At 41.5% G+C, this 26303-nt stretch overlaps 1 pseudogene; it reads left to right on the top strand.

Moving 5' to 3' along the window:
* Nucleotides 1-25793, top strand: part of LOC141264666 (cholesterol transporter ABCA5-like) — a 41981-nt pseudogene extending 16188 nt beyond the window's left edge.
* The last annotated feature ends 510 nt before the right edge of the window (nt 25794-26303 follow it).

Genomic DNA, 26303 nt, shown 5'->3' with positions numbered 1-26303 from the left:
AATTAGTCTTTACTCCCACAACCTATCTATTTAAGAGGACAGACCTGCCTGATAAAAGTCGTAGGAAATGCTGTAACCTAGTCCTTAAAAGGACTGCAATCACAACTATTCCCTACTCCCAAGCTATATGTAGATTTGTGCGAAAATTGGCTTGAAATTAACAAGGTATAGCGCACACAGCAACAGCGGTGGCATCTAACACGCAGCTGCAGCAGTGAGAAAATGGTGGCGACGGGGAAAATGGCTGGGTCTTATAGGGCAAGGACATGTGACATACGCTGCCAATGACACATGCCCTTGCTTGTGTGAAAAAAAGCACTTCGCTTTTTGTGTGCGCTGCTGATAGGCTGAGAGATTGCACCTCCCCACTGTAAATGGGGGAAAGAGAAAAAAAAATGGAGATCTTCATTATTCCTGCAGAGATCCATCCCATGACCCTCCCCCCTCCCCACTGTACACCCAAACTGCGTATTAACATTAATTTTCATCATTACTGAGAAAAAATCCAGTTATGATTTTGGTGCACGAACAGTTATCGAACATAACCTCGAACAGCCAAATTTTTTTAAAATCGTTCGTGTTCGCTGAACGGCTCGAACACTGCCCAAAACAGCTCGAATTTGAGATTGGCGAACAGTTCGAGTCGAACAACGCTCATCTCTACTCTTAACAGTTGTTGAAGAGATGTGTCTGCTGCTAGAACTCTGTGTGGCATTGACCTGGTCTCTAATCTGAGCTGCTTTCATTTGTTCATTTTCATACATTTTTAATTTATTATTACTTTTGTCAAATTCAAGTTATTTCTGTGACCATTGTGGATTTTTCTTTCATTAAACGAGGGGCACCAACAATTTTGACCACGTGTGTTTCTGAAGTAGGTGATGTAGATAGCTGCATAATTGGGGAAATCAGCTACCTGTACTTATAGAGTAATCAGGGACACTGAGCTTCTGGATAACCAGGAAGTCATTAAAATTTGTGCTAGTTCTCTGTCTCTTTACAGAAAGTTCCTACTATAGCAGCTTGCCATCTGAAAGACAAAAGTAAGTATTAGGAATAGAATCAGCAGATTACTTATAGGACCCTTAAGCTATAATGTATCCTAAAGGCCATGGTTGTGCATACCAGGCACATAAGCATTAAGTCAGCTCAGAATCCTGCTGTTACTCAAGTATAATTACCAGTAGTAATACACAGATACTGGAAACACATACAAGTTCATGTAATAGGCAGGAGCAAACTTCCTATACACCCTATGGGAATTTACTGTGCTGCATATATTTTCCATATGTAATATACATGTAAAAGGCAGCAGCATGACTCCCACACCCCCTATATGAATTTACTGATCGGCATACATTTTCCATTTGTAAAATACATGTAATATGCAGCAGCATGGCTCCCATACACCTTATGGGCATTTAATATGCTTCATACATTCTCCTTAATATGTACTGGGAACACCCATACAATTCAATATGTAATGTGCAACAGTGTGATTTCCAAGGGCAGTAATATAGGATAGATAGCAGCATGCAGTTAGCAGCAATATGTTTTCTGTAAGCACTGAGGATGGGGAAAACACACCGGATACCACCATCTTAATTTTCATACATTTAGTAAGCAGTAGTCTGCTGTAAACGGAAAAAAATGAACTTACCATGTGTTTGCGGCAAGGTATTTCCATAGAAACTGTAACAGGAAAAACTCCTCTGAATAACTGTCCGGAGCTTGTACATGCAAAGATACCCATTATTCAAGCATACCCTTATAAATGCATGTGAGCAAATTATAAACCCAGAGACACGCCCTTGGTACTGAAAATGGCAACGGGCGAAGGAACAACTGGAAGGACACCTCCTTCCATGGAGCCAAAGAAGTATGTCTTCACATATAAAGAAAATGTGACATCCCTCTAGCACAAATGCTTTGCTGAATAAACACAGAGACACCCCTCTTTGACAGAAAAAAAATATTTAAAAAAAGTGAAAGAAAATAGAATAAAATGGTGGGCATGCAGGTGAACCTGCATAGTTCGTCTAACTACCAAAGACTGAGGACAAATAAAAAACACATGGGAGGATTGTAGGTGGTACTTTATATACTATGTCCCCTAACATGATTACTTAATCGTTTGCCTGGTGGGTGGTCCTAGGACAGAGGCAAGAGGCAAAATATCCCAAAATGTGCTGCCTGAGGATGAAGAAATACTGTATGTATGTGTGTGTATATATACTGTATAAATACTATATATGTGTGCATACTGCTGTTGTGTATGGGAATATATACTGCATGTATGTGTATATAGTGTAAATATATCCTGCATGTGTTTGTGCATACACAGTATATATATACAATATACAGTGGGTACGGAAAGTATTCAGACCCCTATAAATTTTTCACTCTTTGTTTCATTGCAGCCATTTGGTAAATTCTAAAAAGTTCATTTTTTTTTTCTCATTAAAGTACACTCTGCACCCCATCTTGACTGAAAAAAAGCAGAAACGTAGAAATTTTTGCAAATTTATTCAAAAAGAAAAACTGATATATCACGTGATCTTAAGTATTCCGACCCTTTGCTCAGTATTGAGTAGAAGCACCCTTTTGAGCTAGCACAGCCATGAATCTTCTTGGGAATGATGCAACAAGTTTTTCACACCTGGATTTGGGGATCCTCTGCCATTCTTCCTTGCAGATCCTCTCCAGTTCCGTCAGGTTGGATGGTGAACATTGGTGGACAGCTATTTTCAGGTCTCCAGAGATGCTCAATTGGGTTTAGGTCAAGGCTCTGGCTGGGCCAGTCAATAATGGTCACAGAGTTGTTCTGAAGCCACTCCTTTGTTATTTTAGCTGTCTGCTTAGGGTCATTGTCTTGTTTGAAGATAAACCTTTGGCCAAGTCTGAGGTCCAGAGCACTCTGGAAGAGGTTTTCATCAAGGATATTTCTGTACTTGGCCGCATTTAAGTTTCCTTCAATTGCAACCAGTTGTCCTGTCGCTGCAGCTGAAAAACACCCCCATAGCATGATGCTGCCACCACCTTGTTTCACTTTTGGGATTGTATTGGGCAGGTGATAAGCAGTGGCTGGTTTTCTCCACACATACCCCTTAGAATTATCACCAAAAAGTTCTATCTTCGCCTTATCAGACCAGAGAATCTTATTTCTCATAGTCTGGGAGTCCTTCATGTGTTTTTGAGCAAACTCTATGCAGGCTTTCATAAATCTTGCACTGAGGAGAGGCTTCCATCGGGCCACTCTGCCATAAAGGCCCAACTGGTAGAGGGCTGCAGTGATAGTTGCCTTTGTGGAACTTTCTCCCATCTCCCTACTACATCTCTGGATCACAACGACAGTGATCTTGGGGTTCTTCTTTACCTCTCTCACCAAGGCTTTTCTCCCACGATTGCTCAGTTTGGCTGGACAGCCAGGTCTAGGAAGACTTCTGGTGGTCCCAAACATAATCCATTTAAGGATTATGGAGGTTATTGTGCTCTTAGGAACCTTGAGTAATGCAGAAATTCTTTTGTAACCGTTGCCAGATCTGTGCCTTGCCACAATTCTGTCTCTGAGCTCCTTGGGCAGTTCCTTTGAGCTCATGATTCTCATTTGGTCTGACATGCACTGTGAGCTGTGAGGTCTTATATAAACAGGTGGGTGCCTTTCCAAATCAAGTCCCATCAGTTTAATTAAACACAGCTGGACTCCAATGAAGGGGTAGAACCATCTCAAGGAGGATCGCAAGGAAATGGACAGCATGTGACTTAAATATGAGTGTCTGAGCAAAGGGTCTGAATACTTATGACCATGTGATATTTCAGTATTTCATTTTTAATAAATTTACAAAACTTTCTACATTTCCGATTTTTTTTTCATTCAAGATGGGGTGCAGATTGTACATTAATGAGAAAAAAAATTTACTTTTAGAATTTATCAAATGGCTTCAATGAAACAAAGAGTAAAACATTTAAAGGGGTCTGAATACTTTCTGTACCCACTGTATATAGTATGTATGTGTAAATATTGTGTTTACAGAAATACTGTATGTGTGTGTTTATAAACTGTATGTTTGAGTATATATACTGTATGTGTTGTAAGGGTGCCTGCTCTACCCTTATCTAATTCAACTTCTGCTAACACAGTGAGGTAAACTACAAAAGTAAGGTACTGTACCAATTAGGTACACCTTGTTGCGGTGGAATGGCTTTTATGCTTTTTTTGATCAAAATAGTGTTAACTAAGTACCCTATTTTATTTACATGTACTATTACTATTCACTTACTTATTACAGGGTATTTTCTCAAATTGTTTTTATCTTAAGTTCTGTCTATTATACTATTGACAATAGATGATAAAGAAAGCTCACCTCCTCCTCTTCCCTTATTTACCTGTTGATAGGACCCAGAGTGTGTCCACAATGTAGAATCCAATAGGAGATTTTTACTAAATTTCTTAAAGACCTACCAGAATTTTTTTGTTATAATTTGTAATTATGTTAATATGTATTTTTTAAATTGTACAAAATTAACAACTGTAATATTTTTCTTTAATCACATTTTTCATTAGCCACTGGAGGCTGCCATTATGGGTGTGTCTTGGGAGGCTTGAAATGAGACATCTCCAGCCTCTCAAGTTTCTCCACAGTGTGGATCTGCAGTAGCCTTTTTCTAAGTTTACACAGGTGAGCAAAACTGCAATTTTGTCTCCCCGTTCCCACTGAGGTAAGACCCTACTGCACTTATTGTCTTTCCAGTTATACACAGAAAATACAGTAGACACAAGGCACATGAAAATAAGGTCAGTCTCCAGCCCTATCTCATATGATGTGGTTGAATTGACTGTGAACCGTGTATGCATGTCATTGAAAGCTGTGTGTTGAGCAAAGTCCCATTTCACTTTAACCCATCCCTATACGCTCAGCTGCAAATTCCCTTGGTCCCCTCTCAATGCTACTTACAGTGTTCAGCAGTGACAGCAGATGCAGGCATCAGGCAGCAGTGGTTAGAACAGGTAGGGCACCTTGACATTGTATTACTACTGCTGTCAGCTACAGTATAAGCACCACAGAATCTCGTGACGGTTTCCTTGAGGAATAGGCAAAAATCTCAGTGGCATAGAATAGAGACTTATTCAAAGCGTATTGCAGCTGTAATTGCCACAAAAGAGGCTCTACAAAGAACTCACTTGAGGGGAAAGAGTTGTTATGCACACTGAAGTTTTCAGTTATTTTGTCCTATTTGTTGTGTGCTTCACAGAAAAAAAAGAAAACCAAATTTTAATTGTTGTAGGCATGTTCTTTACATGGAGCTGATGCAAACCCTCAAAAAAATTAGGGAAATTCCAGGTTGGGTGGTAGCAAAACAAGAATGGGAGGACATGGCTGTGGAGCCATGAATGCAGGATTGGGCTGTGGAAAGATATACCATAGGAGAGAGTTGAGGAGTGATGTACTGCAGGAGGGAACTGAGGAGCGATGTACTCCAGGAAATGGATTGGACGTGCTGTACTGCAGGGCAGGGCTTTGGAGCGATCTACTACAAGAGGAGACTGAGGAGCAATGTAGTTCAAGCAAGCACCATCTCACATTGGTACTTCACAATGCAATTGCAGTGCCACGATAGGTTACCATGGCATGTGGGTGCATGCTGATGACCCAGCTGCTGCTGTTTTTGCACTCATTTGAAACTTAGCCAAAGGATCCCCAATATATAGAACAAGTGATCAGAATGTCAAAAGTGACTAGCAAATAAACTTAGAAAATAAAAAAAATAAATAAATAAATAAAAGTAAAATTTGAATCACCCTGCTTCTCCCTCATTAAAAAAAAGAATAATAACATATCTGGAAAATTTGGTATATCAAATTATAGAAATAATTAACCCCTGCGGTAAATGCTATAAAGAGCAAAATAATTCACATGCAATAAGTTAACTTTCTGCATTCTGCACATTTCATTACTGTGATATCTTTCTCGTGTGTTAGTTTAAAAAAGGCTGCATCTGTACTTATACAAGTAATTGTTCTCTTTTTTAGAAGCAGAAATTACAATAGCTTTGTTTACTGGCTCTTTAAACAACTTTGAATGATTGCCTAAGGTAAAAGGAGAGATACATCACGATAAATTTATATTGTAGTCTCTGTTTATAGTCACTGTACAATATTACAGAATATATTTGCTACTCTGCAATGTCTTGTAAATGAACAGCTGTGAAATTCGGAACATCATCTAGATTAGGATTGTATGAACTAGAAATGAACCATTTTGTCTGCTTCATCGTGAATATATTGTATAGGTTCCATCTGTTTTCCGACCATTTTGTCTGCTGACTATAAGTATATTTATTTACGTGTGAATCTGTTATTACTAGTATGGATGAGCAAATTCATTTGAGGAGAAGAAAATTATCCGTGAATTTTACAAAACGTCAGATTTTGTAGAATCAGAAGTTTTAGTAATTCATTCAGTAAGAATTCAAAAAAATGGTGACCACCTGGATGAATGTGAAAGGGTTAAAAAAATTGAATACTGACCCTTCACCTGTCTCAGGTGACAATACCTCAGATGTTGCGGCGCATGTCGTGGTGTTGCAATATGTGATCTTACTCAATTACTGCAATGTCATGTGAGGCCTAGTCAGTGCTTCAACTCAAGTGAAAACCCAAAGAGGATGAAGCGCATCTGGGGGCGTCCAAAGGAAGAGACCAGGAAAGTCTACTAATATCAACGTTCTTCAATGAGAACAGAATTTTTCTAATTATATTCTGAATATTGTTAGGTATAATGTACAAATGTTGTAGGGTTTAGGCCCAAGGCGTTTTTTCCGTTAAACAGAATCTGTCAACAGGTTTTTGCTATGTAATCTGAGGATAGCATGAGGTAGGTGCTGAGATGCAGATTTCAGATATGTGTCACTTATTAGGCTGAGTGATGTTGTTTCAACAAAATGACTGTTTTATTATGAGGAGATTATCACTACCCAGACTAACCAAGTGGTCCATCCATGACCTCTCCTCTGATAAGCAGCTCACTGTCAATAGACAAAATACACAAAAGTTGTGGTGTGGGCCGGGTTAACTTTCTGAGCTCTGCTACCACTAAACACTCTGTGTCACAAATACTGCACCCAATAGACTAAGTGATACATCATTGGATTCAGGGTCTCTTTGCCTACATTATGGTGTTCTCAGGTGAGACAGCAAAAACCTGCTGACAGATTCCCTTTAAACATGTTTCTCATTCGCATTAGCCATGAAGCAACCCTATTTTTTTCCATATGTCCCATATTTATGAAATAACACATTAGCAATGATACACATTAATATAGCATTACAATATGTACCCAACTAAAGTGAGCAGAATATTAGCCAGCAATAGTATATTGCTTACAGTGAAGGAAATAATTATTTGATTCCTTGCTGTTTTTGTAAGTTTGCCCACTGACAAAGACATGAATAGTCTATAATTTTAAGGGTAGGTTAATTTTAACATTGAGAGATAGAATATCAAAAAAAATCAAGAAAATCACATTGTATGAATTAGATTAATTTATTTGCATTTTGCAGTGAGAAATAAGTATTTGATTCTCTACAAACCATTATGAATTCTGGCTCCTACAGACCAGTTAGACACTCCTAATCAACTCATTACCTGCATTAGAGACAGCTGTCTTACATAGTCACCTGTATAAAAGACTCCTGTCCATTGACTCAATTAATCAGTCAGACTCTAACCTCCTCAACATGGGCAAGACCAAAGAGCTTTCTAAGGATGTCAGTGACAAGATCATAGGTGTGCACAAAGCTGGAAGGAGCTACTAAACCATAAGTAAGACGCTGGGTGAGAAGGAGACAACTGTTGGTGCAATAGAAAGAAAATGGATGAAATACAAAATGACTGTCAATCGACATCGATCTGGGGTACCATGCAAAACCTCACCTCGTGGGGTATCCTTGATCATGAGGAAGGTGAGAGATCAGCCTAAAACTATATGGGGGGAACTTGTTAATGCAGCTGGGACCACAGTCACCAAGAAAACCATTGGTAACATATTACGCCTTAAAGGTTTAAAATCCTGCAGTGCCCGCAAGGTCCCCCTGCTCAAGAAGGTGAATGTGCAGGCCCATCTGAAGTTTGTCAATGAACACCTGGATGATTCTGTTAGTTATTGTGAGAAGGTTCTGTAGTCAGATGAGACAAATATTGCGCTCTTTGGCATTAACTCAACTCGCCGTGTTTGGAGGAAGAGAAATGCCGCCAATGACACCGTCCCCACTGTCAAGCATGGAGGTGGAAACATTATCTTTTGGGGGTGTTTCTCTGCTAAAGGCACAGGACTACTTCACCAAATGAATGGGAGGATGGATGGAGCCATGTACCGTAAAATCCTGAGTGACAACCTCCTTCCCTCCTCCAGGATATTAACCCCTTTACAAACCAAGGTGGCTTGCACGTTAATGAGCAGGCCAATTTTTACAATTCTGGCCACTGTCACTTTATGAGGTAATTACTCTGGAACACTTCAATGGATCCCCCTGATCACTTGCGTTTATTTGTGAAAAAAACTGAAATTTGGTGAAAATTTACAAAATTTAGCAATTTTCAAAATTTTAATTTTTATGCCCTTAAATCAGAGAGATATGTCACACAAAAAAGTTAATAAATAACATTTTCCACATGTCTACTTTACATCAGCACAATTTTGGAACCAAATTTTTTTTTTATTAGGGAGCTATAAGGGTTAAAAGTTGACCAACAATTTCTCATTTTTCCAACAAAATTAACAAAACCATCTTTTTAGGGACCACATCATATTTGAAGTCACTTTGAGGGGTCTTTATTAACGAAAATACCCAAAAGTTACACCATTCTAAAAACTGCATCCCTCAGGGTGCTCAAAACCACATTCAAGAACTTTATTAACCCTTCAGGTGCTTCACAGGAATTTTTGGAATGTGGAAGAAAAAAATGAACATTTAACTTTTTTCACAATATTGTTACTTTAGACCCAATTTTTTTATTTTCGCAGGGGAACAGGAAAAAATTGACCCCAAAATTTGTTGTGCAATTTCCCCTGAGCATGCAGATACCCCATATGTGGACGAAAAACACTGTTTGGGCGCATGGCAGGGTCCGCAAGGGTAGGAGCACCATTTGACTTTTTGAATGTAAAATTTGCTTGAATAATTAGTGGACGTCATGTTGCGTTTGGAGAGCCCCTGATGTGCCTAAACAGTGGAAACCCCCCAGAAGTGACACAATCTTGGAAACTAGACCCCTCAGGGAACTTATCTAGATGTGTAGTGAGCACCCTTGAACCCCCAGGTGCTTCACAGAAGTTTATAACATTAAGCCGTAAAAATAAAATTTTCACATTTTTCCCACAAAAATGTTTTTCACCCCCCAATTTTGCATTTTCATAAAGGTAACAGGAGAAATTGCACCATGCAGTTTGTTGTGCAATTTCTCCTGAGTAAACAGATATCCCATATATGGGGGAAAACCACTGCTTGGGCATACTGCAGGGTTCAGAAGGGAAGGAGCACCATTTGACTTTTTGAATGTAAAATTTGCTTGGATAAATAGCGGATGTGCCCTTGATGTGCCTAAACAGTGGAAACCCCCCACAAGTGACACCATTTTGGAAACTAGACCCCTCAGGGAACTTATCTAGAACCCCCAAATGTTTTACAGAAGTTTATAACATGGAGCCGTGAAAATAATAAAATAAAACTTTTTCCACAAAATTATGTTTTAGCCCCAATTTTTTTATTTTCACAAGGGTAAGAGGAGAAAATGGACTCTAAAAACTTTTGTGCAATTTCTCCTGAGTACGCCAATACCCCATATGTGGGGAAAATACAGTGTTTGGGCACACGGCAGAGTTCAGAAGGGAAGGAGCACTGTGTGACTTTTTGAACGCAAAATTGGCAGGATTCGAGAGCGGACGCCATGTCTTGTTTGGAGAGCCCCTGATGTGCCTGAATAGTGGAAACACCACACAACTGACCCCATTTTGGAAACTACACCCCTCAAGGATTTTATCAAGGGGTATAGTGAACATTTTGAACCCAGAGGTACGACACAGAATTTGATAACATTAGGTCATCATATTGAATAAGTTGTCATTAGTCTTGAGGTCAAGTGCTCGCAACTTGAGTTTGCATCGGGTACTCAGGTTTGCACCATGTATCGTGGGTGCTCGAGTGACAAGCTCGAGTCCCCGCCCGCATGTTTCATGGTTATTAGACACCCAAAAAAAAACATGTGGGGATCGCTCGTGCATGGCAGTCAATCACCGCAAGGTTTTTTTGGCCGCAAAGCATATTGGGCGGAGACTCGAGCATGTCACTCGAGCACCCGTGATACTCAGTACATACCCAAGCACCCGATGCAAACTCAAGTACCAAGCATGCAAACTCAAGTAGCGAGCACTTGCGCTCAACACTAGTCACCATATCGTCATCTTTTGTCTTTTTTTACTTTTGAATAAAATCCCAACCCTAACCCTAGCCCAACCCTAGCCCAACCCTAACCCCAACCCTAACTCTTCCCCAAACCTAACCCAACTCCAACCCTAGCCCAACCCTAACCCCAACCCTAACCCCAACCCTAACCATAACCCTAGCCCAACCCTAACCCCAACCCCAACCCCAACCCTAACCCTAACCCTAGTCCAACCATAACCCTAGCCCAACCCTAACCTTAGCCCAACTCGGGTCGGTGCGATTACAGCAATACCAGAATCATATCAGGTTTTTATGATTGACAGCTGTCACACACTAAAAGATGCATTTTTTTGTAAAATCTATATTTTGTGAGCTATAATTTTTCCATATTTTGTCTGACAGAGTCATGTTACAGCATGTTTTTTGTGGGATGAGTTGACGTTTTTATTGGTACCATTTTCAGGCATGTGACATTTTTTAATCCCTTTCTATTCCGATTTTTGGGAGGCAGAGTAAACAAAAAACAACAATTCAGAATTATTATTTTTTTTTATGCTGCTCCTCGTGTCGTAAAATTTATAAGGTAGATTCATTCTTCGGGTCAGTACGTTTACAGCAGTACCACATTTATATAGTTTTTCTATGTTTTGGCGCTTTTACGCAATAAAAGCTATTTTATAGAAAAAAATATTTGTTTGCATCGCTTTATTCTGCGAGTTATAACTTTTTTATTTTTCAGCTGATGGAGCTGTATGGCGGCTTGTTTTTTGCAGAACAAGATGATGTTTTCAGTGGTACCATTTTTATTTATATTTGTCTTTTTAGGATGTATGATGATAAAGCATTGTTTTTTGCTTTGTTTTTTTTTTTTAATGTGTTCACTAAAGGGGTTAACTAGTGGGACAGTTTTATAGGTCAGGTTGTTCCGGACGCGGTGATATCAAATATGTGTACTTTTATTGTGTTTTTATTTCTTTTTTTCATAATAATATTTATTGATGGGTACATTATATCTTTATTTTTGGTGGATTATTTTTTTTATTTTTTTTTATATTTTTTACAATTTTTTTTTTCACTTTCTGACACATTTTTTTACTTTTATTCTTTGTCCTACTATGGGACTTTCACTTCTTTTATTCTGATAACCTGTATAGCACAGGAAAACAACACCCTCCCTGTGCTATGCAGGCTGTCAGTGTTGCAGATGTAGAAGATACTTTGGTCATGCACTGCACATGACCAAAATATCTTCCTGCTGTCTGGTGACCGAGATGTTGTCATGTCCTGCTGTCTGGTGACCCGAATGTTGTCATGCCGACATCGGGTCGTCATGGCAACATCCGAGAAGCCACGGCAGACAGCGCTGAAGGCCGGCAGGAGAGGTGAGCATCCCAATCACCTCCCCTTGCCACCGCAATGCTGTGATCGACTTTTATCGCATCACTGCGGGGGTTAATGTGCCAGGAGTGGTGCAGGACTGCTCCCAGCACATATCACCGGGTGTCAGCTGCGACAATCAGCTGACACCCAGCGGCAATCGCGCCCGCACACAGGCTGTGCAGGCACGATCGCAAAGACGTATTAATGCATATCAGGCTCTTAAAGCCTAGGGAACAGATACGTATTAATATGTCTTGGGCTTTAAAGGGGTTAAAAATGGGTCGTGGCTGGGTCTTCCAGAAAGACAATGACCCACAACATACAGCAAAGGCAACAAAGGAGTGGCACAAAAAGAAGCACATTAAGGTCATGGAGTGGCCTAGCCAGTCTCCAGACCTTCATCCCATAGAAAACTTATGAAGGGAGTTGAGGCTCCGAGTTGAAAACGACAACCTCAAAATCTGAATGATTTAAAGATCATCTGCAAAGAGGAGTGGACCAAAATTCCTCCTGACATGTGCGCAACCCTTCTCATCAACTACAAAAAACATCTGACTGCTGTGCTTGCCAACAAGGGTTTTGCCACCAAGTATTAAGTGTTGTTTGCCAGAGGAATTAAATACTTATTTCTCACTGTAAAATGCAAGTAAATTTGTCTAATTTATACAATGTGATTTTCTTGTTTTTTTGGGGATATTCTATCTCTCAATGTTAAAATTAACCTAACCTTAAAATTAGAGACTGTTCATGTCTTTGTCAGTGGGAAAATTTATAAAAACAGCAAGGGATCAAATAATTATTTCCTTCACTGTATATAAATAAGATCGCCTCTGAGGCGTTGTTTTTCTTGGATGAACAAGCCCAACTTTTCCAACCTTCATTATAGAAGAGGACTTCCATTTGATGTAATATTCTAGTTGCCCACCTTTGAACTAACCCTAACCTCCTCATATCCTTTTTAAAATGTGGAACTCAGAACTACATCCCAAATTACACCCTAAATATTGTTTGCTTTTGCGGCTGCTGCTTGACATTGAGTACTGCTGTTCAGCTTACTTGTAACCAGAATGTCCAAGTCCTTCTCCTGTTCTGTAGTCCCGAGTGAACTCCCATTTAATGTACAGTATATGTAGCAATAGGATTATGCCAGCGTAGGTGCATTACTCTACATTTATCAACATTATCTTCATCTGCCAAGTGTTTGCCCATTCAGACATTGAATTCAGTAGTAAAAAATTTAAAAAAGATTATACAGATAAGTAAGCTTTTAAGTGCACCAGGTCTAAGAAATCTATTTAATAATGTTTGCAGTTAGTATAGTGAAATTCTTGACATATTAAAATAATTTTGGCAATATAAATTTATTGTGGTTCACCTATTTATAGCACAGTATATGATTATGTGCTAATTTGAAAATAACTAATCTGTTATTTATTCTAAAAGTAATTGGTTATAAAATGATTGCAAATCTAAGTACAGCTATAGAGACTTTTTGTCCCTTATTTAAAGTGCTAAACTAGAGTGAACTGTGAGTGATTACACCCATATGTATGAGTAACTGGGGACATCTTCACAACCGTTCTGAGCAGTCAAGCATGAGTTTATAATTCATGTGCAGAATAGAATATTTCATTCTATTAAGCAGCTGCAACCATGAAATATTCTCCTGACAATATATCAAGTGTTGACCGTGCTCTACAGATAAGAATTGTGTTCGTATTTTCAACTTTCATTTAAAGGTTTAGCGTAAAACTGAATTCCCATCTGTCATTTTGCATGCCTTTTCCCCAAATCTAAATTTCTTGTACATAGTACACCCGCTCATACCATTTACATAACCCTTTGGCTCCACTATTTAAATGAATAGCCCTGCTTGTTGCTTTCCATTTTTTTTGCTTTAGAGTGCAATAGCAGGCTCTTACAGTATGTATTTAGAATGTGACAATATGATAGACATCATGATAGATGAACGAAAGTGCTCGCCACTGCTCGGTACTCGCCCGAGCATCACTGTGCTCGACGAGCTCGGTGCTCGGCGAGTATTTCCGGGTTTCTCGGGCGGGAACTCGGATCCCCTCCCTGCATATTTGGCGCTCATTAGACAGCCAATGAACATTCAGGGATTGCCTGCCATGCACTGTAATGCCGTAGCCATGTTGGTTGTGGGCATTACAGTGATTGGCTGGCAGCACAGCATCATCAGGTGTATATAAGACCCGGTGCCGCCATGTTTGTCATAGTCTAATCCGGAACCAGGCACAGTAGGGAGAGCTGCTTCTGCGTCAGGGAGATATTTGCTTCTTCATAGTTAGTATAGGTATTCAACAACATATACACTGCTCAAAAAAATAAAGGGAACACTCAAATAACACATCCTAGATCTGAATGAATGAAATATTCTCATTGTATACTTTGTTCTGTACAAAGTTGAATGTGCTGACAACAAAATCACACAAAAATCATAAATGGAAATCAAATTTATTAACCAATGGAGGCCTGGATTTGGCGCCACCCCCAATATTAAAGTGGAAAAACACACTACAGGCTGATCCAACTTTGATGTAATGTCCTTAAAACAAGTCAAAATGAGGCTCTGTATTGTGTATGGCTTGCAAGTGCCTGTATGACCTCCCTACAACACCTGGGCATGCTCCTGATGAGATTGCGGATGGTCTCCGGTGGGATCTCCTCCGGGATGGCACATGAATGCGAGCTGTGGCAAGAAGGTATGCTGTGTCTGTCAGCGTAGTGTCCAGAGGCTGAAGGCGCTACCAGGAGACAGGCCAGTACATGTGGAGGGGGCCGTAGCAGGGCAACAACCCAGCAGTAGGACCGCTACCTCCACCTTTGGCAAGGAGGAACAGGAGGAGCACTGCCAGAGCCCTGCAAAATGACCTCCAGCTGGCCACAAAGGTGCATGTGTCCGCACAAAAGGTTAGAAACAGACTCCATGAAGGTGGTATGAGGGCCCAACGTCCACAGATGGGGGTTGTGCTCACAGCCCAACACCATGCAGGATGCTTGGCATTTGCCACAGAAAACCAGGATTGGCAAAGTCGCCACTGGCGCTCTGTGCTCTTCACGGATGAAAGCAGGTTCACACTGAGCACATGTGACAGACGTGACAGAGTCTGGAGATGCCGTGGAGAGCGATTTGCAGCCTGCAAAATCTTTCAGCATGACCAGTTTTGCAGTGGGTCAGGAATGGTGTGGGGTGGCATTTCTTTGGAGGGCCGCACAGCCCTCCATGTGCTCGCCAGAGGTAGCCTGACTGCCATTAGGTACCGAGATGAGATCCTCAGACCCCTTGTGAGACCATATGCTGGTGCGGTTGGCCCTTGGTTCCTCCTAATGCAGGACATTGCCAGACCTCATGTGGCTGGAGTGTGTCAGCAGCTCCTGAAAGATGATGGCATTAAAGCTATGGACTGGCCCGCCTGTTCCCCTGACCTGAATCTGATTGAGCACATCTGGGACATCATGTCTCGCTTCATCCACCAACGTCACGTTGCACCACAGACTGTCCAGGAGTTGGTGGATGCTTTAGTCCAGGTCTGGGAGGAGATCCCACAGGAGGCCATCCGCAACCTCATCAGGAGCATGCCCAGGCATTGTAGGGAGGTCATACAGGCACGTGGAGGCCACACACAATACTGAGCCTCATTTTGACTAGTTTTAAGGACATTACATCAAAATTGGATCAGTCTGTAGTGTGTTTTTCCACTTTAATTTTTGGGGTGACTCCAAATCCAGGTCTCCATCGGTTAATACATTTGATTTCCATTGATGATTTTTGTGTGATTTTGTTGTCAGCACATTCAACTTTGTACAGAACAAAGTATACAATGAGAATATTTCATTCATTCAGATATAGGATGTGTTATTTGAGTGTTCACTTTATTTTTTTGAGCAGTGTATATATCCAACTGAACTAACAGTCCTTCTGAGGACTAATCCAGCTGCATATACTCAGTGGTGATAGCAGGAGTTAGGCAGGAAAGCAGGCAGTGTAGGTGGTCGACTGCAGTGCATGATACAGCACAAGAGGGACAATTGAACGTCCTGTTAGTATAGGTATTCCACAACATATATATATCCATCTGAACTAACAGTCCCTCTGAGGACTAATCCAGCTGCATATAATCAGTGCTAGGCAGGCAGGAAGTGTATGTGGCAGACTGCACTGCATATAGTGCAAGAGGGTCCATTGAAAGTTCCTCTTGCTGCTGTTCTTACTGATATTTGTAGACATAGCCCCAAATATCAGGGGCCAGGGGATTTTTTTTTATCTTAATCCTGGTTATTTGCTTAAAAAGTAATCCAGAGTACACAATTTTTCTGCTCCATTTGCTTGTTTTCACTGCAGAATGAAGACAGACCTTTTCCATATTTCAGCGATAAAAATCTAGAAATTTAAACTGAACGTGGAAAATATTGGCCTCCTTTTCCATTCTGTTGCAGTGTGTCGGTCAAGCTATTCACACTAGGTGTCTGTGAAGGATAGTATTAGCAAATTACAGGCCTGCTATTTAAAACCGTGGCTGTCTGTCAGACATAACACCTATAAGAGTGTTCCAAAATCACACAGTTCTTCCAATTTCATTTTGTTGCAGTGTGTCGGTCAAGCTATTCACAATAGGTGTCTGTGAAGGATAGTATTAGTAAATTACAGGCCTGCTATTTAAAATTGTGGTTCTCTATCAGACGTATCACATATAACTGCTTTCCAAAATCAGCCATTTCTCGTGAACGTGAAAAATATTGTCCTCAATTAAAAATGAAAAAGGTGCATGGCAAGGGACGGGGAAGTGGACGTGATGGTGATCGTGCATGCAGAGGTCGAGGCTGAGGATGTTTCCATGGGCAAGCTGAAATTGTGCCACAACAAACACCCACATCCTGTCGCTCAATCTTTCTGTCCCAATTAATAGGGGACCGCAGAACATCACTATTGAACACAGAGCAGTGTGAAAAGGTTATTGGTTGGATAGCAATAATGCTTCCAGTCACTGAGCCACCACCACCACCACCCTGTCTTCCACATGGTCAAGTCTTAGTAAAGAGTCTGGACCGCATATTCCTCACCCTGATCCTCCTTCCTCCCACCATGCCAAGTGCCCAGAAACAACTGATCCCACAATTGGACACTCAGAAGAGCTGTTCACTTTTCCATTTGTGGATTCGGACCTCTCGCCTGGCCAGCTAAAAGCAAGTCAAGAGGAGAATGCGTGTAGTGATGCCCAAATATTGGAGCGGCCACGGTAACATGAAGGCATTGGTGGGAATGTGCAATTACTGTCACAAGTGTTGGATGATGATGATGATAAGACACAATTGCCAGAAAGTCAGGAGGAGGACCAAGGTGCGGAAGTGGAAGACAAGGTGGTGGATGCTATAGTAACTGACCCAACCTTTCAGGGGGACATACAGAGCGAAGACAGCAGCACACAGGGGGGTGGAGGCATAGCACCACAACAGGCAGGAAGAAGCAGTGTGGTGGACGCAGACACAAGGTGGGAAAGCGTTCTTCATAACGCCAACACGACGGAAGTTGCCAGTACAAATGTTTGTCTTCCCGAGTCTGATTATTATTTAAAGATAACCCCAAAAAGGCCATTTGCACCACCTCCCAGGACAGCATCAGCATAACTAGCAGCCTGACCACCACCAGCATGATCAAGCACATGGCAGCAAAGCACTTGATTAAGTGGGCTAAACCCCAGGGTCCAGCAACAGTGTTTGCGGGTGACACCACTGCTTGTTCCGCTGTTGTGCATGCATGCCATACCCCTGTCCATGGCGCATGCCAAAATGACTCCCGCCTTGCATCTATCGTTGCAGACTCTCAACTAGCACCATCAGCAATCACGTCCACATCCTTGTCCCAGTGCAGCGTTCAGTTGTCCCTACCCAAGTCCTTGAAACGCAAGGGCAAATACGCAGCCAATGCCACACAGGCCACACTACTAAATTCACACATGTTGCGAATGCTTGTGCTCGAAATGTTGCCTTTTAGGCTCATGGAGATGGAAGCTTTCCGCAACCTGATGGTGGCGGCTGTCCCTCGGTAATCGGTCCCCAACTGCCACTATTTCTCCCAGTGTGCCTCCCTGCATTACACGAGCACGTGTCCCACAACATTAGACGTGCACTCAACAGCGCAGTTACTGGAAAAGTCCACCTAACCATGGACACGTGGACAAGTGCTTGTGGACAGGGACGGTAAATCTCGCTGACGGCGCACTGGGTTAATATCGTGGAAGCTGGGACCCAGTCGGACCTTGGGATGGAACATGTCCTCCCGACGCTGAGGACTGCAGGCCATGGGTCAATCAGTGTTGCTCCCACATTCCACAGCTCTTGCACCTCCTTCTCCTCTTCAGCCTCCATCTCCGAAATGAACACATCAGTCGCAAGCCAGAAGCACTGCAGCACTGCCTCGGCCAAGCGGCAACTGGCTGTGCTGAAGCTAATATGCTTAGGTGACAAAACGCACAACGCTGAAAAGTTGTGGACAGCTCAGAAAGAGCAGGCAGATCTATGGCTGACACCACTGAACTTACAGCCAGGCATAGTCGTGTGTGACAATGGCCGGAATCTGGTGGCAGCTCTGAGGCGAGGCAAGCTCACACACGTAAAATGCCTGGCCCATATGCTTAACTTCGTGGTTCATCAGTTTCTCAAAACCTACCTGGATCTGTCGGATCTGCTTGTTAAAGTACGCCGCCTGTGTGCTCATTTTAGAAAGACAGCTACAGCTTCCGCCGCCCTTGACGTGCTTCAGTAGCGTTTGCAGATTCAAGCTCACGATTGATCTGCGATGCCCCCACGCATTGGAACTCTACACTGCAGATGACGGGAAGGATTTGTGAGCAGAAAAGGGCAGTTGTTGACTGCCAGCATCAACAAGGCCGTCAGAATTCAGGTCACACAAAAACCTCAGGAGTGGACATGGATGTCAGACATATGTACAATCCTCCAAAATTTTGAGGTCTCCACCAAGATGGTGAGCGGCGATGACGCCATAATTAGCGTCACCATCCCACTTCTCTGTCTTCTATAACACTCTCTGCTCACAATTAAAGAGGATGCATTGCAGGCGGAGCACTGATGTGTGGGGTACTCTCTCAAGGAGGGAAAAGTTGCGGAACATGCTAAGGGAGAACCTTGCCGACCGTACCAACGTCCTCCGTGATTCCTCTGTGCCTTATATTTGTTGGGCATCCAAGCTGGACACGTGGCATGAATTGGCTCTCTACGCCTTGGAGGTCCTGGCCTGCCCTGCCACTAGCGTTTTGTCAGAGCGGATTTTTAGTGACGCCGGTGGAATTATAAACGATAGGCGCATCCGCCTGTCAACTGAAAATGCTGACAGGCTGACTTACAAAAATGAACAAGGGCTGGATTGGGCCAGACTTCTCAACATCACCGAATGATAGCAGCGTAACAAACTCAAATACAGTGTCGTTTTTAGGGAGGTCTAACTCCATTCCGAAGCATCTCTATCTTCATACCCAGACATGGGTATACGCTTCCTGATTTTGTCTATTTGCTCTTGTCCTCCTCCTTCTCTGCATCCTCATCCTCCATCACCATATCACCACTATTTGTACCATATCAATATATCTACGTCTCTTGCAAGGGACAATGGAGTTCCTCCAAATTTTTGGCAGCCATTGCTTAAATGCATAGGCCACCAGTATGGGAGACACACTTCCTAATATTGGGAGCATTTTTTGCAGGAGGCCCTCTAACCTCTATGTCCCTTGCAAGGGGAATTGGAGTTTCTCCAAATTTTTGGCAGCCGTTGCTTCACTGCATAGGCAAACAGTATGGGAGACATAATTCCTAATAATGGGAACATTGATTTCAGGAGACCCTCCGACCTCTACATCTCTTGCAACGGGCATTGGAGTTCCTCCAAATTTTTGGCAGCCATTGCTTCACTGCATATGCAAACAGTATGAGAGACACACTTCCTAATAATAAGAGCATTTTTGCAGGAGGCCCTCCGACCTTTTCATCTCATGCAAGGGGCATTGGAGTTCCTCCAAATTTTTGGCAGCCGTTGCTTCACTGCATAGGCAAATAGTATGGGAGACCCACTTCCTAATAATGGGAGCATTTTTTGCAAGAGGCCCTCCGACATCTACGTCTCTTGCAAGGAGCATTGGAGTTCCTCCAAATTTTTGGCAACCGTTGCTTCACTGCATAGGCAAACAGTATGACAGACACACTTCCTAATAATGGGAGCATTTTCTGCAGGAGGCCCTCCGACCTTTGTGTCTCTTGCAAGGGGCATTGGAGTTCCTCCAAATTTTTGGCAGCCGTTGCTTCACTGTATAGGCAAATTGTATGGGAGACATGATTCCTAATAATGGGAACATTGTTTTCAGGAGGCCCTCCGACCTCTACGTCTCTTGCAAGGAGCATTGGAGTTCCTCCAAATTTTTGGCAGCTGTTGCTTCACTGCATAGGCAAACAGTATGGGAGACACACTTCCTAATAATGGGAGCATTTTCTGCAGGAGGCCCTCCGACCTTTGTGTCTCTTGCAAGGGGCATTGGAGTTCCTCCAAATTTTTGGCAGCCGTTGCTTCACTGTATAGGCAAATAGTATGGGATACACAATTCCTAATAATGGGAACATTGTTTTCAGGAGGCCCTCCGACCTCTACGTCTCTTGCAAGGGGCATTGGAGTTTCTCCAAATTTTTGACAGCTGTTGCAGTCACTGCATAGGCAAACAGTATGGGAGACACACTTCCTAATAATAAGAGCATTTTTGCAGGAGGCCCTACGACCTTTTCGTCTCATGCAAGGGGCATTGGAGTTCCTCCAAATTTTTGGCAGCCATTGCTTCACTGCATAGGCAAATAGTATGGGAGACCCACTTCCTAATAATGGGAGCATTTTTTGCAAGAGGCCCTCCGACATCTACGTCTCTTGCAAGGAGCATTGGAGTTCCTCCAAATTTTTGGCAACCGTTGCTTCACTGCATAGGCAAACAGTATGACAGACACACTTCCTAATAATGGGAGCATTTTCTGCAGGAGGCCCTCCGACCTTTGTGTCTCTTGCAAGGGGCATTGGAGTTCCTCCAAATTTTTGGCAGCCGTTGCTTCACTGTATAGGCAAATTGTATGGGAGACATGCTTCCTAATAATGGGAACATTGTTTTCAGGAGGCCCTCCGACCTCTACGTCTCTTGCAAGGAGCATTGGAGTTCCTCCAAATTTTTGGCAGCTGTTGCTTCACTGCATAGGCAAACAGTATGGGAGACACACTTCCTAAAAATGGGAGCATTTTCTGCAGGAGGCCCTCCGACCTTTGTGTCTCTTGCAAGGGGTATTGGAGTTCCTCCAAATTTTTGGCAGCCGTTGCTTCACTGTATAGGCAAATAGTATGGGAGACACAATTCCTAATAATGGGAACATTGTTTTCAGGAGGCCCTCCGACCTCTACCTGTCTTGCAATGGGCATTGGAGTTCCTCCAATTTTTTGACAGCTGTTGCAGTCACTGCATACGCAATAACAGTATAGGAGCCACACTCATTAATAATGGAAGCAACAAAGCATAGCCGACTGCTGTCCCTTTAAAAATAGTAAGGGCCGCCTTATGGCCCTATAAAAATAGTCTTTGTGACTTTCAGAGTCCGTCCATCATAAATGAAACAGGATGTGTCTGATGATGTGTCACACACCATATGGCCAGATAAGGTAGTAAAATGTTAAAAATACATTTATTGGTAAATGTTTTTTCACCGTTGAAAGCAATGCAAAAGTGGAAAAATGCGTAAAAAACACTTCGTGTGAACATAGCCCAAGGTGTGGAGGAGCATTTTTGTTTTTGGTTATTTTTTTGCCTTGTATACAAGTCATTACCCAGGAAAGTATGTTCCTTAGCATATTACTCAGGAAAATCCATTTTGGTTTTGTTTTTGTATGTTTAATTGTGAGTCCGTAAAAGTGGCGTAATACCTCTGACAACGTTGTTGACAACAGTGACCTGGGAGTCAGAAATGCTTCCAGGGGTCTTCCCCATGCTGTTTCCATGTCATTTGAGCACTGTTCCCATTGATTTTGGCAATTTTTAGGCCCTCTGCAGAACCTTGGGGGGAGCCGCCAGAAAAATGCTTGAGTTTCCCATAGACTTACATTGGGCTCGTTACTCGGTCCGAGCACTCGAGCATTCCAATTTTCTCGACTCGAACAATGAGTACCTGAGCATTTTAGTGCTCGCTCATCACTAGATACAACCCATTGGCCACCATTAATTGTGAATATAAAATAATGCTTCCACAGAACATGTAGCACTCTTGAAGTGATGTTTAAAAAAATCCTAAATAGAATAGCTTTCAGGTTAATGCATATAACTATACAGGCAGATATAGGGAGCTGCAAAACTGAAGTATGTGTGATTACAAATGAATGAATCCTACAAGCCTTCGCTTATCTCTATCGGTTGAAAATGTTAAATGTTATGGTTAGTTTTAATGCATAGGATTAGAGTTGGTCAGCAGGGAGAAAGCAATTCTGCATGCTCATCCAATATACATTTGGCTTTTTCTATCACATCATTGCAAAAATATATTTTTTTTTCTTCAAGAAAAATTTCCTATTAAAAAATAAAATATTTTCTAATTGTTGTTTTACTAAATTTTTAATGACTTGCACAATTAAACTGTTCCTTTATTAATATCCTGCATATAAAACAATGTAAAAGACAGTTTTAAAAAGCAATAAACATTGATCTGTGTTTACCCCCCTGAAAGTAAAATCAATGAAAACTCACTCATCTGACAACTGAAATGAAAACGTAATGGATATTTAAATACAGCCACATAAAAACAAATTATCAGAACAATATTACAAAATAATGTATGTTTATTGTGCAAAAAATAAAAGAACCTAAAAACAACATGGTTGTGAATACTGTAAACACAGTCGCCAAAAATCACTGGCATAATTATTGAGGTATTACCATTTTGACTAATCCTACTACCCTCAAAAAAATTGTCTCTATTGATGAGCGAGCTCTAAAATGCTCGGGTGCTCGAAGCTCGGGTCGAGCACATTGGAATACGCGGGTGCTCGACCCGAGCAACGAGCCCAATGTAAGTCTGTGGGAAACTCGAGCATTTTTCTTGTGGTCCCCCCCGGCGGTCTGCAGAAGGTCAAAAATTACCCAAATCAATGGAAACAGTGCTCAATTAAATGTCAGGCAGGCAGAATTTTTAGGCAGGCAGGCAGGAAGGGTATATAGGAGGGTGCATGAAAAACATAGCAGGGCACTTGGAACACACTAGTGCCCTCCGATTTTCATGCACCCATCTCTTTAAAAAAGCCGGCCGGCAATTCATCAGCGGCATACACCAGTACCCGACAATTTATAACAGAAAGAATACAGCATCACACATAGATTAGATAGATATAAACATGTCAGTCACATATATAATAACTACAGTGACAGTGTTGGTTACTGTACTTGTTATTTAGTGTTTAAATAAAGCATTTATTAAAAAAATAATAGTGTTTTTGTCTCTTTAAAATAGCCGGCCGGCTATTCATCAGCAGCAAACACCGGTACCAGACAATTTAGAACAGAAATAATAGAGCATCAAACATAGATTAGATAGATAGAAACATGTCAGTCACATATATAATAAGTGCAGTGATAGTGTTGATTACTGTACTTGTCATTTAGTGTTAAAATAAAGGATTTATAAAAAAAAAAAATTGGCGTGGGGTTCCCCGTAATTTTAGTCTCTAGCGGAGGTTAAGCAGACGGCTGGGCCAGATGTTTGAAGCCTGGGAAGGGGGTAATACCCACGGAGCTTCCCAGGCTACTAATATCAGCCCCCTTCTGAATACCTAGCCTTTACCAGCTATTAAAATGGGGGACCCCCCCCAAAAAAATGACGTGGGGTCCCACCTATTTTAATAACTAGCAAAGGCTAGGCAGACAGCTGGGGGCGGATATTAATAGCCCAAGAAGGGTGCCATGAATATTGGCCCCCTCCCAGGCTAGAAACACCAGCCGTCAGCTGCCCCAGAAAAGGCGCATTCATAGGATGCATAGGCAAACACTATGGGAGACCCACTTCCTAGTAATGAGGAACCAGGAAGATCCAGCTGAACAGATCTTCTAAAATCCATATTTTATTGGGTCATGCAAAAAATATTTTAAAAGTCAACCTTGAAGAAGAACAGCAAACGCGTTTCGAACTAAAAGTTCTTAATCATTCCTAGTAATGGGAACATTGTTTTTAGGAGGCTCTCCGACCACTACGTCTCTTCCAAGGGGCATTGGAGGGCCTCCAAATTTTCCTTGGATTACATTCAGACAATTTTCTTTTCTAGCATTTATTTTTATTTGGATAAACATTTGCACATTGAACTACAGGACTAGTATGCACATTATTGGCATGGTATTATCACTCATAGGATTTCAGAAGCCCTGGAATTAAAGGAAAATCTTAATAAACCTGCAAAGTAATTTGCTGCCTGTATGTCCAGAAGTTTGCTTTTCTGTCAGAATGCTGGATAACACAACCATTGCCCTCCTGTAAAAATATTTTCCACAGGTCTGGATCCAGAGGTGCAGCAGAGACTTTGGAAAGCCCTCAAGGCAGTTTTCCGTATCTTGGAGAGAGGCGCCATCCTGACCAAGCACTACATGGAAGAGGCCAAAGCTGTGTTTGACCATGGCAACCTTATGATGTCTGCATAGGGTTGATCCAGCAGAAGAGTAAGTTTGGAAAATGTTACTTCCTGCAGGTGAAGTTGGAGGATTCCCAGAAGGTGGGAGAGATTCACTAGGAGATTGGCTACATGTTCTCACAGGCATAGAGACATGACAGGTTCTCCTCACTGCTGCTCTATAAGATCCCTATGGACAATGTGTGGTTCTTATCTCAGGCTATCTCTCAATTGGCGGAAGCCAAGTGCCCCCATGACAATGAGAAGTACAACTTCACTCTCATTTTATTATATTATATTCAGCTAAGATTCTCCTCTACCAACGAATTCTATTTTGAAAAGTATTTACACCATCAGACCATAAGACTAGCACACAGATTATTGTCATGCTATCGTCACACACACGTCAGTAACTACCTATTTTATATACCTTTTAACATTATATATGTAGTTGCCATCCATTACACTTCCTGTTCAATTTAGTATTTTAATACTTCACACACTCAGTGCTTTGAATACTGTGCTTTACACACCACAGACATCAGCGCAGGAGGTGCTGTATATTTTACCTTTACATTTGCTGTAATTTTATATTTGAATGATTGCAAACATACCTTTTCCTGCTGTGACGTCATGGTTTTGGTAGTAGCGCAAGGTCTCATAAATACTATTATATATTGTATATACTGCACAGCAAATGGCACGATAGTGTCTGCTTATTATATCAAAAAAAGATAGAAGGCACTTGTAAAAACTTACTTCTTTATTGTTGCATTAAAATCACAACAAGCTGGCGGGTACACGTGTAACACCGGAAGCGCTCATAGGTGCGAAATGGCTGTCGTCAGCACAGGTGTTACACCTGTACCCCCAAGTTTGTTGTGATTTTAATGCAACAATAAAGAAGTAAGATTTTACATGAACTGGTGAGTGCCTTCTATCTTTTTTTGATATTTTACATGGACTTGCTTATTTGTACAGAAGTTAATGCACCCGGTTCGTATGCAATAGGTGCTTAGTCCTGCACTACTGAGCAAGATTACGAAAGCAAAGGTGCCATTTTTCTGATCTACTTTGGATATTATCTGCTTATTATATACTTTCTGAAATCTCAGAGCATTGCATGTAATCTTATGTCAGAAATATTTGAAGTAATGTCTAAAAGTAGAGCACCATGCATTTCATTGTATTCCTTTACTTTTATCCTTTTCTAGTAAAAATGCAATTTATAGAAAGAGCGTACTCAGCATGTGTCAAGCAAAAGGATAGTTACATAGCTACGTAGGTTAAAAAAAGACATACAGTACAGACCAAAAGTTTGGACACACCTTCTCATTTAAAGATTTTTCTGTATTTTCCTGATTATGAAAATTGTACATTCACACTGAAGGCATCAAAACTATGAATTAACACATGTGGAATTATATACTTAACAAAAAAGTGTGAAACAACTGAAAATATGTCTTATATTCTAGGTTCTTAAAAGTAGCCACCTTTTGCTTTGATGACTGCTTTGCACACTCTGTGCATTCTCTTGATGAGCTTCAAGAGGTAGTCACCGGAAATGGTTTTCACTTCACAGGTGTGCCCTGTCAGATTTAATAAGTGGGATTTCTTGCCTTATAAATGGGGTTGGGACCATCAGTTGTGTTATGCAGAAGTCAGGTGGATACACAGCTGATAGTCCTACTGAATAGACTGTTAGAATTCGTATTATGGCAAGAAAAAAGCAGCTAAGTAAAGAAAAACGAGTGGCCATCATTACTTTAAGAAATGAAG

This window comes from Phyllobates terribilis, unplaced genomic scaffold (genome assembly GCF_046119375.1).
Source record: "Phyllobates terribilis strain yellow unplaced genomic scaffold, ASM4611937v1 Scaffold_4__5_contigs__length_816908805, whole genome shotgun sequence".
Taxonomy (NCBI): domain Eukaryota; kingdom Metazoa; phylum Chordata; class Amphibia; order Anura; family Dendrobatidae; genus Phyllobates; species Phyllobates terribilis.
This window is presented reverse-complemented; position numbering and strand designations above follow the sequence as displayed.